Source organism: Mesitornis unicolor, unplaced genomic scaffold (assembly GCF_000695765.1).
Source record: "Mesitornis unicolor isolate BGI_N332 unplaced genomic scaffold, ASM69576v1 scaffold2724, whole genome shotgun sequence".
NCBI classification, from domain to species: Eukaryota; Metazoa; Chordata; class Aves; order Mesitornithiformes; family Mesitornithidae; genus Mesitornis; species Mesitornis unicolor.
This window is the reverse complement of record NW_010177860.1, coordinates 1872-16722: the sequence shown is the minus strand read 5'-3', so window position 1 is coordinate 16722 and position 14851 is coordinate 1872. Positions and strand designations below refer to the sequence as shown.

Genomic DNA, 14851 nt, shown 5'->3' with positions numbered 1-14851 from the left:
TTCCTCCATAGACTTTATAAAACTCTATTATCTCTTTTAGAAGGTTCCACTTTTCAAAACTAGGTATTTTCAATTACCTTTTTATTGGCTGCCTTGATCTTTGGTCTAGATGTCATCCTTAACATACATTACATAAAATTAAGGAAGAGCAACCGTAGCAAAAAGCATTTCACTACTCCGATCCATGTTCTCTTTTTACCTCTCATCCATCCTTCTGTTCATCATCTCTTTATGCATTGTATCTAAATTAGATTTTCAGTTCCTTGGGGTAAGAAGACATCATTTTCATTTATCTGTAAAGCACCATGCATGCTTATGGCTCTGTAGAGATGCTAAATATGTATATCCACATTTATTAAAATATTGATGCTTTTATCTATTCATATAGTGCAGAGGCAACATGGCAGCAGTTGTATCCATTTAAAAACTATTTTCCATCTATAACAGCTATACTATGATATATTTATAGTAGCTGAATAATGTTCACTCTCTATTACATAGTTTGTTCTTACATTGCTTTTTCTGGTCTTATTAACTAACACTTCCCAAAAAATAAAAATCACAAATTTCTCTGACAGCATCAAAATCTTTTTCTAATAATAACCGTAGGGGTAACATACAGTGATTTTATTACTCATCCAGACTGTGTGGTCACAGTCTTAGTGGGTGAAGGTTGCTGTACCAAATAAAGACTGCTCCTGCCCTCTAAAATCTTGTCATTTATATAGTCCTAATGATGGTAAAAAATTTAGACATTTTGGACACCAGAATTCTTGCTACCTAGCTTGAGCAGCGTTAAAGTATCTTGATTTTCAGAGTGCTAAAGCATAGGTCTTTCTGAAACACAAAGTCTTGTAAAGGGAAGCTCCTTATTATTTTGAAAATTCTGGCTGAGAACATTAACATAAATAGTGTAATTAGGTATTCTAAAAGCTAGGAAGGTTTTAATGTAAAAAGATAAAATGAGAATACTATCAATACAATTATAACATATTTTAAAATATTTCTATTAAGTGCAATAGCAGGCTGTAGATGTATTTGTCTTTGTAGTGAAGCATATTTATTTCTTGTTTAGACAAAAGAGTAAGTAGGCCTGCCCAAATCCCACAGCAAAATCCACACAGGCCCCTGTCACGACCCAGAGCTCATTGCATGAATGAGCCTGTACTAATCATTTCAAGTTAGCTCAAAAGATAAGGAATTATTGTAGAGTAGATGCTGCATGCAGAGCAATTAAACTGTTCTGCTTCACATAACACTTAATAAATGGTTAAGCATGTAAGCACTGAAGAAAGGGAACATCTTTGAATATCCTGCTTTGCAGAATATCTGAGCTGAAAACTTGAAATGGATTGCTCATTCGTGGGTCAGTACGTAGGGAGTGGTCTTAACAAACTGTTTACCCAGAGTAGCAAGAGAGAAGTTACATGGGGATAGTTTCTTCATAAAGTGCCTTACAGGTGATGGATTTAATATTTATATTATCTTTGCCTACGGAGACCTGTTTCAACCAGTGTTTCACTATGCTTTTTATTGGATAAGATGGTAAACAGCAATCCAACTTAATGTCAAACTGCATATATAACCAAACCAGTGTAAGGCTGCACTGATTACAGTCAGAACACATACATGTTTAAAAGCTTTGTTGGACTGAATGTATGGGAAAGGTTCATTTTACCCAACATTTGATGTCTCCCATGTAGAAATCTACCTCAGGGCTGGTCCCTTTCATTTCCTTACTATGTGTGAAGAGAACTGTGTCAATGAATGCACTAAGGTGTGATTCATCAGACCTACTCTAAATGTTTACTTTCAGTCTAAGACATTGTACATTGTAAAACAACTAGATTTGGTAAATTAATCTAATTTAATTAAACAGTGAGAATTTAATGTTTATTAATTTCTTTACATCTTCAGAAAAATTCAATACCAGATATCCTGTCTACTGCCTTATAAGTAAACAAAATAGTGTCAATGGCCTGACTCAAACATCATCCCTCAATAGTCTGTGAATCTTAATTTTTACTCCTTGACAAAACTATAGATGACAACTATTACTCTTCAGACATGGCTTAGGGCCAGATATGGCACAGCCCAGGAAGTGCTCCCTAAAGGCAGCTAGAAAATGCTCTTCCTGCTTCAGATAGAAGCAGGTCCCAGCAGTTGGTTCCAGTGCGAGGAAATGGTCCTTCACATCTTCTACTTGAAGAAAAAGAAAATTAATTGGTATGGATGACAAGTCTAAGTTGCAACTTTAAATGAAAAAGAAGTAGATAGAAAGGTAGCTTTTAAATGAACATTTTAATGCAAGTAAGGATAAAACAAAGAATATGAACATAGCAAAAGTAAAAAAAAATACCACAAAGATGGAAGAATGGCTGCAAAACACAATAAACTATGATGACATTCATGATTGTCATCATTTTGGACAAATATAGCAGGAAGACTATTAGACTATTAGACTATTGTCTAAATGAACAGGCATTTTAAAATACAGTTCACTTGGTACATGACAAGAAGATCTTTTCCCTGTCAGTTACCTCAGAGAATACTACCAACAGAAGAAAGTTAGAGAACAGATTTCCAGAAGATTGGAAATAGGACCAACTTTATTTCTATCAAAACTAATGGTAAAGCATTTTCTGAAAATAAGAGCATTACTAGTGCTGAACACTTTTGGCCATCCTGACATAAACTGAACACATCCTGGCAAAAACTGAGCTATAATGACTTAACAGCCCTGTACAGGAATGGATTGTTGCATGGACCTCATTGTGTATGGGAGGTAGTATTCTGTCAGGATATTATGAGGTGTAATGGCCAGGTTTTCAGGTGCACTCAACTTTACATCCTTCACAATGAGAAGTATGAATGATGAGCACTTTTGAAGATCAATGTGGTTGCTTTGCTCAGCAAACAACTATGGCTCTACAAAACTGAGTTTAGAAATAATGTAAGTATAGAGTACCTTTTCATCTGTTTCCAACCCAGAATGGGGGGACCTGGATTAAAACTACTTGCTTTCCTTTCAGCTAAGCATTTTTTTTTTTATAATCACATCACTTTACTCCAATTTACATGAATGATAGCTTCAAGAATCATTGGTCATTGTTGAATGCAAATAAGAATGAAGTAAAATTATATTAAGTTTGCACAATTGATCTTTCATAATTTTAAACAATACCTTTCAATATTTCCTGTAAAATCAGCCTAAAATATGCCCATCATTGACCGTCATCTAGTAGAGCAGGATCACTTTGGGAAAACCCATTCTCAGTGATGTAAACTATAGGGTTATTATAAGTATCCTAGAAAAAGAAAGCAGAAGTTTTATTCAGAACAGATGCAAGAAAGCCCATAAAATCAGATGCATTACCCTCTATATTTTCTAAGCCACAAACTAAAACTAGTTTTCATCAAATTGCATTGACCCTATTAACTTAATTTTCCATGAGCTGACCTTTTATGACTAACAATGGAAAAGCAAAACTATGCAAATATCCATGAAGACAGTGAAATGACTTATTTTAATGAGAAGACTAAAATATCTTCCCTGTATTAGCATCTGCTTATTGTCACTGCTCCTTAACCCCTTGGTACTGGCATTCACCACATGTCCCATTGCCAGGAGTAGATGCGTGCCAGGAAAGCCTTACTGCTGGCATCAGAAAGATCATTTCTGGAGTTCAAAAAGACGATTTAACACTGGTGCATCATTTCAAACTGTAAAATAACTATCAAGTACAAATGCAATAAGAAAATACTAAGGCTTCTACTCCTTATAGCCAACATGCAAAAATTAAAATAAGAATCACAAGATGACTTGTTTATTTATATCTTGTGCCATCCAGATAGGCTCCTCAAAAAAAACCCAAATCACCAGTATTACTCACTGAATTCTCAGATCCCCTCATTGGTCAGCTAACAGTGGTAAAATGGTCCTGTAAGCCTTAGGTCATATCTTTATATAACACAGAAGTCAATAAGCTTAAAGTACTACAGCCAGCCATAAACTTCCAGTTGCAACAGGCCAAGAAGGATCCATTATTTGCTCAGATTCACAGTCTGCTGAAACACTTAGCCTCTTGTCTCATTTTCTTGGTCTTAAGTTTAACAGTGCAGGGCAAAGAAGTCAGCAATACCAATTATTATCATTTTTTCCTCTTCAGTGAATTCCAGAACCCTTTATGATAAGTAACTCTGCTTTGAATGCATTGCAGAAATCCAGGACTCCATGATGGCTGGATATTCACCATCAGTAACTACTGTCCCAAAAAACCCATCTAAGGCAAAGGACAGGTACTCTTTAGTTGCTTTTTGATCTGCCGCAGAATTCATAGAGGTTTTTCCTATCTGATTTCAGAGTCATAGACACAAGTCCACATTGCTTTCACCACATGTCCTGTCACAACTGTGTCAGGCTCTAGCATGAGCTTTTATCACATTATGAGCTGCTTAGTAAGTTCTGGTATCAATGCTGGAGCTTTACCTTTTTCATAACGACCTATAGCAACAACATAAGGCTCACTAATAGTCATCACTCAGTCTCCAAATGTTCTGAAGCAATACTTTGCATGAATATCAAAGGTCGCAATGATCTTTTCAGATCTTAGCCACCTTCATCTTCTAAGGACTGAAGTAAACCAAAATGATACAGTGAGCAGGATGCCACTTCCCAGGTTATGAATGATTCTGCTCTAATAACTGACTCCTGAAAATATTAAAAGAAAGAAAAACAGTTAACTTAATAACTTTATTGCATTTTAACACATGAAGAAACCTCACTGCACATTTTCTCTGTTAAGATATGCAAATATTTCCTCTCAAATGTATGCTGACTACTGTTACAAGACCCCAGAGCTGGCAGAAATGCTCAGCACACAAAATCTTCCAACCAGACACATAAAAGGAAATGAGGATGCAAATTTTCAAAATAGATCAGTGGACAGCAACTCCCCAGGAGAAACATAATTCTGATGGGTGCTGGTCACACGAAAATATAATCCTTTCATTTAAATGCCTGAATGGCAGCCTGGCTGCATGTACAGAAGAAAGCGTGTTGGAAAACGCCACTTGAGAGGCTGACAGGTAGATTTTTTCTAATGAAAGCATTTCTCTTCTTGAGAACTGTGTTTTTTAAAAAGTTTGGTGCCACACTCAGCAAGGTAACTAAGCCGATCCTTTATGATTTGAACTTGGTCAGCTTGATGAGCTGTTTTCTCTAGACTGTTCTATTCTCCATCACTGTCTGTGCCAGCATCAAGACAAAGAAGATACTGTCAGTGCCTTCAACATTTTGCAATGGTGTAAATTCAATGGCTCCCTCATTAGCTGGGGTATTTTACCAAATCTATATGGCATTTAAGGCTTTTCACTGGGCTCTAATAGATTTTTTCATTGGGCTCTAATAGATTTTAGATGGAGTTTAGGGTACTGGTCTCTTTAGCCACCAACTTGCATGGCTTCACAACAGTTTATCCAAGAAAACAACAGTCTTCCTTTTACACTGCCCCTGCTGTAGACTGCTGGATCCCTCTAACTGCAAGAAGGAATTAGTTCACCTCTCTAAAAGCTCATGACTTCCAACCTTTCTCGTCTCCCTTTGATAAGACAGAGATCAACTTTAATTTCCTGGATGTGTTGTTAAAGTTGGCCAGTATTTGGGATGTATTTCTAGAGGATTAGAAGAAATTCACCTTCTGTTCAGATTTAGCAGTGGCTGACATGAATATGTTTCCTTAAGGACTATTTTTATGCTGCTGAGAGGTCACTGTAAGTTTAAATATCAGGATACCTTAAGCTCTTATATAGGCATTTTTAATTTTGCTTACATCCAAACACAACTACATTGCTTTTAAGCCTTCTGAAAACACTAGATATTGCAAAACATATCATAAGCTCTGGTTCAAAGAATATCAATTAGCTTGCTCTCTTACTTGAACTATCTGGTTTAGTGCAGTAATTGGAAAGGGCCAACTGTGGCCTTGAATTATTACTTGTTAAGCTAAGAGGCTCCAGCCAGGAATAGGTCTCCATCATGACAGTGGAATGTAGAAATCAGTCAGCCTTTGCGTCAGAGACTTGGTCTAAATATACCAAAGTGTTTAAGAACCTTAGAAACCTGAATTTCATAACAATCTCAGGGGTCTTAGGCTACTACATATCCTAATAAGACATAGGTGCTTATAAAATATCTATCCCAAGGCCCTGCTGTATTGAAACCCAGAACTGAGAAAGGTCTAAAGAAATTGAGAACACAGCAGAAAGGAGGAGGAGGAAGACTAAATTGTAAAGGTTAACAAAATGTATGCTTAGGAGGTTACGTATTGTTTAGATTATTATTCCTAACAGTTTCTGAAACAGAGTTTTTGTTTAACCCAAAACAGAAAACTTGTTCATTAGTAAATATGTTTGTACTATATTGTACTATAATTTCCGTGGTATTTTCAGGTTCAGCTTGCTGTGTATTGATATTTAAAAATGCCAACACAGAAGCCCGTACTACCTTCTTCTTAAAAGGACAGTATTAGTCTTTGAATTATCCTAACTTCAAATGACAGATAGTAAGGATTTCTGTTGAATGGCTTTTTTAAGACAACATTTACTGTAGCAGTCAATTATGAAACCCAGATTTAGATAGTGTTTTCTCATAAACAAACAGGTGCATACACATCCTTTAGCACAGCAAGACTCAATAAGTTTGTTTACAAAGTACTTCACAATAAATCTAGAAAAACATATTAAATTCTGAGGAGATAGGTGCCTGTGCCTGAGGATGCACAAATGTAAAAGAGGAAGGAATATATCAAAATTTTAAATTTTGAAAAAAAAATCTTGCCATTCGTAAGAGCAATTAGAAGCAAATACTGTCACTTTTGAATAGGGACCTATTTTACTTCAGTGGGACTGGGTGTGTGTCAACTGTTTGCTGGTGAAGCTCCAAGCTTTACTACATAAGATTGAACTGTGAAAAAAAAAGATCCTTTGCTGGTATGGAATCTTGTTCTACCATACTGAGAGTAATGCTTGCCTACAAGACACCAGCATTTTCCATTCTAATTTTCAGATTATAAATTACAATTTATAACATTTAAGTGCAACCAGCTATCACTCATTTTTTACATCTCAATTAAACACCAATATTGGAACAGATTTGAGTTTTGTGTTAGGAAACAAAGAGAAATATAACTGCATCCCTGAAAAATGTAGATGTCAAGTCAAATTTCCAGATTGTCTCATACCTTCCTGAGTAGCCTGATTTAGTTTTCATGGCTGTATCTGTGGGTCAGCTAGAAGCAGAAATACACAAGAAAATGTTCTTCCAATAAAGTGTGTATATAAAGGTTTTGTGGAGACACCTCAAAATTTTGGGATTACAGACATTGAGGAGTATTTTGTCACTAGAAAGTGAAGGATTGTTCTCCCTTCTGTCCTCTCCTCTCCCCCTCCTCATTTCTAGGGTAAAAACAATCATACAAAAATACTTTAAAAACAAACTTAGTGTAAGTTTTAACTTAAAACCTGACACACCTTAGGAACAATTCACCTGCAACATCTCTGCTTTAAAAGACCCTACCCCCACCGAGCTAGAAACAGAATTGTTTTAAAGGTTTTCAAATGTCCTATGTCTTAGGTGTGAAATTGGTAGTGAATCAGTTGGTGTGAATGATTTTATTTGAAAGGACATTGCTCTAAGCTTTCTAATTCTTCATATGCTCTTTGTAAAAATGTTTATATTGAAGATGATGGCCTTTCCATGCTATGCAGTTACAATTGCTTCAACAGATCACTGCACAGGAGAAAGTGAACTCCTGCCTAATGAAAGCTGGCCTACTTGGAGTTCCTCCAATGCCCTTTCGCTAAATGTAAAGTTCATAATATTAATCAGGCAACTGCTTATACTGGGGATCAAGTGAACATTTTCTGAAATTACAGCTGAGTTTTGTCAAAATGTTAGCTTTCCTTACCAAGTGCATTCAGAATGTCTGCTTTCTATCTCCCACTCTGATGTCTAAATAACAAAACCCGTTCAGTAGGCAGCTCTGTGGGGTTGTACAGTACCTGCAGGCCCAGCTGAAGGAATATCAGTAGAGGAAAGAAACCACAAAGACTCAGCCAAAATTAAATTCAGCACACCACAAAAAGCGTTCCTAGGGAAGGGCTAGCTGTGCCAGTGAAAGTGGGCCACATATTGTAAATTCTGGTGGCAAAGGAAAGGCTTCCATTCAAGCCTCTCCAGGATGCTGGCACGGTTTTTGCAGTCATGCTCTGCAGGGGAAAATGGCTGTTTGGTCTGTTTACAGCAGATTCACCAGCCCCACTTTCTGAATTCTTGAAACAAAGACTTCTCCATTATCTGGTGAAAACCATAATCTGCAGGATGCAGAGAATGGACTGCTGCCTATTGAACAAACTCTACATGACCAAAATTCTTCAGAAAATTATTGTTTCTGTTGGTACCTTTCTAGTACAGACCGGGATAACCTGAAGAGCATTTGCTAGGAAATCTTTTCCTTTTGTGGCCTTCCATCTTTGCAATCTTCAAACGATGGGAAGAAAAGAATTGCCAAGGCAAGCACTGCCCCAGAAGTAGAAAGATATATATTTCCTTGACAGAACTCGGATTCAGAAGATTAGGAGCCAGAATTCACATTCAGAGGTTCATCTAAACCTAGTTTGCTTTTTTTCTCCTCAGAATATTACCCTCCCAGCATATAGGGGACTTCAGCCAACTACTTTGATTCTCCCATCCCTTCTGGTTCAACTTCAGTTGCTTTTATTCTTCACAGTTCTCTTTATTTCTTCTTTCTTCCATTCCCTACATTCAGCAGGCAAAGCTGCTGTTTCTATCTTTTCCTAGTGAGTGACCTTAATCTTTACCCCAGTCCATACCAATGGAAATAAAATAAATCAGAAATGTAACAAATTTTATATCTGACTTCTAGCAATCTGATCAGTTTGTCTATGTGCTGTATCCCTTTTCATTTTTACACTGTCTGCAGAGACTGTGAGAACTTTTCATTTCAGAGTAGGGACTATCTTGTGTTTGTCACAGATCTAAGCACAGTTCCCAGCTGAATCTGAAGAATCCTCTTGAATTTGCTACAGAACATATCTGGGAAAAGCATGTCCCTCTTAGTGCAAAATAGCCAAGGTGAAGTTCAATACATCAGAGTATACTGTTAAACTATCTAAATGTGTTTGCCAAATAAGATGCTTGACTACTGTAAGCCATCCAAAAATATCCTCATGGCTAGGATCCCTGTAAGTATAAACATTCTGATGAAGCAAAATGATTTGCAGTTACAATTAAAAAAACTGGAGTAAGCAAAAAGATACATGGGAAACATAATACTAACCCTATCCCAAAAGATTGTGCTATCCAAGGGGATCTAGCATATTAATTAGTAAGTTGTTGCAAACCTATAAAAAATCATCCCATAATTACTCTGAAAAAAGTTGCAATTTCAAAGCTACACTGCAGAATAGCATACTGGATTAATTATGCCAGACTGCAGCAATAACCTTGAATTAAAGCTGCAACCTTCTATTTTTAAGAAACAATTGCCTTTCTGGTTGATGAAACCTGTCGTCCCATCAGGTAACAGACGTGACCAGGAAAGAGAAAAGCGATAATGAGTCAATCCAAGCTGTTTGATACATTTCAAATCTTCCTCCCACAGAGTGTAGCTGCCACAAGCTACATCACCAGTCTGGTTCTTGAAAACTCGATCTCCTCCCTGATGGGTGAATGTGTCCCAGACATTAGGGCCCTTTCCATCTGCATTCCAGCCTTCTGCTTGAAAAACAAAACTTGGTCATTACACTTTTGACATCAAAAAACATATGTTGAATGTAAATATTTATCACAAAGTAGGCACAAAACCCTCAAAATCCTGTGAGCAAAATGAGCAGTATTCCCTCCCACCTCCTTATATAATTTAAAGTAACTAGGAACTTTCAAGCATTAGTATATATTTGCATTAGGTTTTGCATTTATTCATATTTTTGCTTGCTGCTAATTATTTGGAAATCCTGTTTTAAAATGCATTCAGAGTTCTGACACTTTTCATACTTCCTTAGCCAAAAATCAGATGTTTGCAACTCTTGAGATATTACAGGTTTTCACAAAGGGCATTTTCTAATGCAACTTCCATCCATAAATGTAAAAGATCAGTCCATATCAAAGAAAGCCTTTAGGGTATGAGAAATATATCCAACAAATAGGCACTTATGGCTTTCTGGATGTCCTTTGAAAATCCTGACAGTCTGTTAAAAAGAAAGGAATGCCATTATGAGCCATGGCCTTAGGCATATACAAACTGAATTAATAACATAGCTCTGCAAAACTTCTGCTTTTTGCTTAGCCAAACATTCACAGGAATGAATTTTGAATGCTCAAAATCTCTGCACCATTTTCTTCACTGTCATAATTTTCAGAATTCTTTTTTCAATCGAAAATTGAGATAGACAGATTACCTCTAAAATATTCAAATTTTAACTGTTGTTTGAGATTACACAGTAGTAAAATTACATAGTACTTAAACCAAATAAATGCACCTTTCTTTATGACAAGCTTCTTTGTCTATCCAGAGTAATGATGTAACTGATGCAAACATTTCATTCTTAATGTGGAGAGCTCTGTAAACTTACACCCCTGCAAAGTGTAATTTTATCATAAAATTCCAAATAACCCCAAAATGACCAACCTCATTTACCAGCAAGATGTTTCAGAACTCCAGAGCATGCACTGCTCCAGGGTTACTCTTTAAAAACTAAAATGACATTGTGTGTTAAAATCATGTATAAATTAAATATCAGTTGGGTTGTGAGATTAATAACTATCTAATAGCTACATATCAATCCTCAATAAAAGTGTTTTAATAATCAATTAGTATCATAGAAATTAGAGATGGAGGAGAACTATTAGGAGGTCATTGAGTACATCCCCTGACAACGCAAGATTGCTCCCTTAAGTATATTCAGTACTTAATACACATCTGTCTTATGAAATCTGAGTTTAATGCAAGGTTAAGCATATTGAAGACACTTAATTTAAAGCATTACTAAAATTTGTAATATCACTTCTATAACCAACTTTTCAAAGATCATTGTCACATTTCATGTTCTTTACAGAATTTTATTGCAGTGCACGAACACTGATACATCTACATTTGGTTGGTCAGTAAATTAAAGTCTTATATAAGACAACCTTCAAAGTAGGTCAAATTTTAGATTCTGTCAGTTTGAGTTTCTCTTAATCTCAGATTTTATCGCAGACTCTGTGCTCTGTCTGTAAGCTCCTCGGAAAAATACAGTACTAAAAGTTTTCTCTATCCTGCTTCTGATTTCAAATATGTCTGCTGAAATAGTCATTTCAGAGGAGCACAGGAAATACCAAATAACAGTAATTCTTTGGTGGTACCTACAATTTAGAAGCTTTTAAGAGCAGGCTTCCTGCACCATATCAATATGACATAGCTCTTTTTTTTACTATGGTAGGAGGGAAGGGAAGCCAAAAGCTGCCATAACTGTCAGCCAACACACCTTCATTTCATAACCAGCAGCTAGAGCAGATGCTGAACCATTTTTTTTTGCCTACCTTCCTCCAGCAAAGGAAGTGGGAGGGAGAAGGAGAAGCATTTGATTTTCAGCAGAGTATGACAGCAGTATTCCAGTGGTCACCAGCCACTAGTAAACAGACTCACATTCAAGCACTTCTCATGCTGTTCGAAGAGACTCTCTGTGCAGCGTGGAGTATCTGCAGCAGCTAAATAAGGTGTAGGAAGCAATCTAGCCAAGGCAACAGAAAGCTCCGCATACACGAACATATCCTGCTGAGCCACAATTAGCCTGCACACAGCTCTGTTCTGCTTCGATGAGCTGATCTCATCCCTCGAAGCTCACTCAGAAACCTCCACGTTACACAGCAGTTTACAGTGCAGACATATCCAAGCTTCAGAGCCAGGCAAGAACAGTGATGAGGAACTGATTTTACATTTTAAACACATAGGTGAGACTTAGCTACCAAATCATCACACATGTCATGAAATGATTAATATAAATTATCATGAAATGTGATGCTTGTTCCCCATTCTCTATAGTTATTAAAATGAAATAAGATAGAATGCTTTTCCATTTAAGTGAAGCTACTGAAGCAGGAATATTACTGATCAGAGTATTTAAGTTTGCACATACTTTTCCAAGTTAGCTTTTCTTCTAACTCAGCTGTGCTTTCACCTCTTGGAGTGAAATTTTCTTGGCCTGGTCTCTGCCCAAAAGGTGAAATTTTGTTTGAATTAATGCAGTTCAGCTATTTGGCATATGAAAGAAGTGAAGAAAACCACTTTTACCATTATGAGAATTTTTTGCAACTCTTCTCTCTCCCAAAAAAAAAAATCAAGCAGAGAGTTGAAATTTAGCATAGAAATGGCCCTCAGTAAGAAGAAGTGCTTTTGAGTGTTCTGGTGCAAATTGATTTTGATTTGACTGAGTCATGAACCTTTGAAATCTGCACTTTGAGCATGCAGAGTACAATTGGTATGATTTTTTAGCACTTTGAAATATACAGAGTGGAGAAGGTTGTGCTGTGCATAAATACATAGCTGACGGTAAAAAAATAAAGTAGCCTGTCAGCCCTTGCCTCATCCACTGTGTATCTTGTGATATGAGCAGTGACTGAGTTTGGACTCTCCAAGAACTATTGCTTCAATCATGCAGCCTCCAAGTCGGGAGCTGCACAGTTTCCAAAGCTTTCAGAAGGAGGAATTCCCTGTTGAGTTTCTTAGTTCTTTGGGGAAAAAGGGTCATTTGAGTAGTGTCTCAACCACATTATGGATTTTCTTTTTACGTTTCTCCCACTCAGAAGCCTTAGGAAAGCTCATTAAAAATGCATTAAGGGAACATTAAAGTTGCACAACTAGCCACTCAAAAGACAGGAAATTATAATGTCATTCTATATGCACACACAATTCACATTTTAAAAATTAGTTAGTAGAGCTATGCGCATTGCAGGACTCGAGTTAGTATCTGGCCCAGAATATTGATTCCCCAGGAATAGAGAGCTGTTCAGTCTATTAGGTGAAGCTACCTGAGCTCGTTAAAAGGTACCAAGCATGGGCAAGTACTCTCACTTTCAGCAATAACTAAGTACTAAAGGCTACATCCTCAAAGACAATTTTAGATCTACAACTCCCATTTAGGTACTGAAATCAATGGGAGCAAAGTGCCTGTATGCTGCAGGGTATAATATGAGAAAAATCAGATTTATATGTTTTTTAAAGGTCTCTACACTCCTTGGGGGGGTTATGGCTGTAATAAGTGTCCCTGTACCTCATGGATTTGCATTCACTACTCTGCCACATATTTTTATATCATGCTGGGCAAATCACTTTATCAGTGCCTCTTTCAGTCGGAAACATTACACATGTCCCTGGAGGAGGGCCTCCACAAGTCTAAGTGTTAACCTCTCAGTTCACCATTTTTCATATTCTTTGGAGATTCATTCCTAACCAAGGACCTCCTGTGAGTACCAGTGTCGGATGAGGTAGTTCTCCAATCCAGTTTTGGAATAGTCCATAGTAATCTACTTAAACTAGCTCTAGAGAAAGGAAATACTCAAGAACTAGTGGGAGAATTACTTATTTCTGCTTCTACCCCCCCCCGCCCCCACACACTATAATTTCTAGTGAAAGGTTCCTCCTCTATTTCCATTACCTACCCATATTTCTGCAACTTGAAACATCTTTTACCCTCTTCCTTCTCCTGGGGTCAGAAATGTTTAAACAGAAGAAATAAATGGATTTGCATCAGACGTAGCATCTACGTAACGAGGCAAAGATCAAACACTTTCCTTTCTGGATCTGGACTTTTCATTCACTTAAAACTTCCTTAACACTTTGGCAGCTAAAAATTGAAACCTTCTTTTTGATATGCCCCTGTAGCTGCACCCCAAGCAGATCCAACTGGAAAAGCAATATCCTCTGGCACCAGCTGCAGAGGACACAGCATTACGCAATGCCATGAAGATGTGGGCTTCATTTGCAGACAACGGTTTTTGGCTCAACCACTCTTCCTGTTGTTACAAGCAGATTCTATACTGAAGACAAAAATAACCCCTGTGCAGCATCACACACTGAAGGGCAAGCCACGCATTTTGCATATCTCAGGATTAAAGCAGAGAGGTTCAGGCAGCTAAGAGTGAAAGTGGAAAAGACAGCAGTGGAAAAGCCCAGGGTGGTCATGGTATAAGAGTCCCACCTAGTACAGAGCATCAGTGCATAGAAGAGATCCCTGCTCCCCTTCACTTCCCTCTCACCTCCCACCTTCCCACTAAACAACTTTGTGGATCCTCTACTGAACATAAATCCTTTAGCCACCAAGCAAAACAACATTTCCACCCCTTTCAGTAAGCTTCAAAAACCAGCAGCACCTCTCCTTTTCTGGCATCAAATTTATATTTTTCTCTCCCAACACCAAAGCAACTGGCCTGCAGTAGGTGAGAAAGGAAGTTTTAGCCATTGCATGTTTCACATTGCAGTGTCACATTCAACCAATGAGTAGCAGGGGAAGATTTGTATGGGTGCACAGACAGAACATCTTTCTTCTTCTTTAAAATCCCATGGGTGCTTGGTTTTTTCCCTAAAGCAGCAATGACAACCTTATGGCATGTGTGCCAGAATCAGCATCTGCAAAACAGCCCTCAGGTCTCTTCCTCTGCCTTATGTCAGTGCTGCTGCTGCTCTCCTGTCAGCAGGCTGAGAAGGGAGCAGCAGCAAGAGTCAGGGTAAGACTGTAACAAGTGGGATGGACTGAAAGTAGTTCACTGTCCCTTCCCAGAAAACTGCAAGAC

General features: G+C 37.5%; 1 pseudogene; it reads right to left on the bottom strand.

Moving 5' to 3' along the window:
* Positions 1 to 3184: 3184 nt before the first annotated feature.
* LOC104538883 lies at positions 3185 to 14010 on the bottom strand (annotated as a pseudogene).
* Positions 14011 to 14851: the final 841 nt, after the last annotated feature.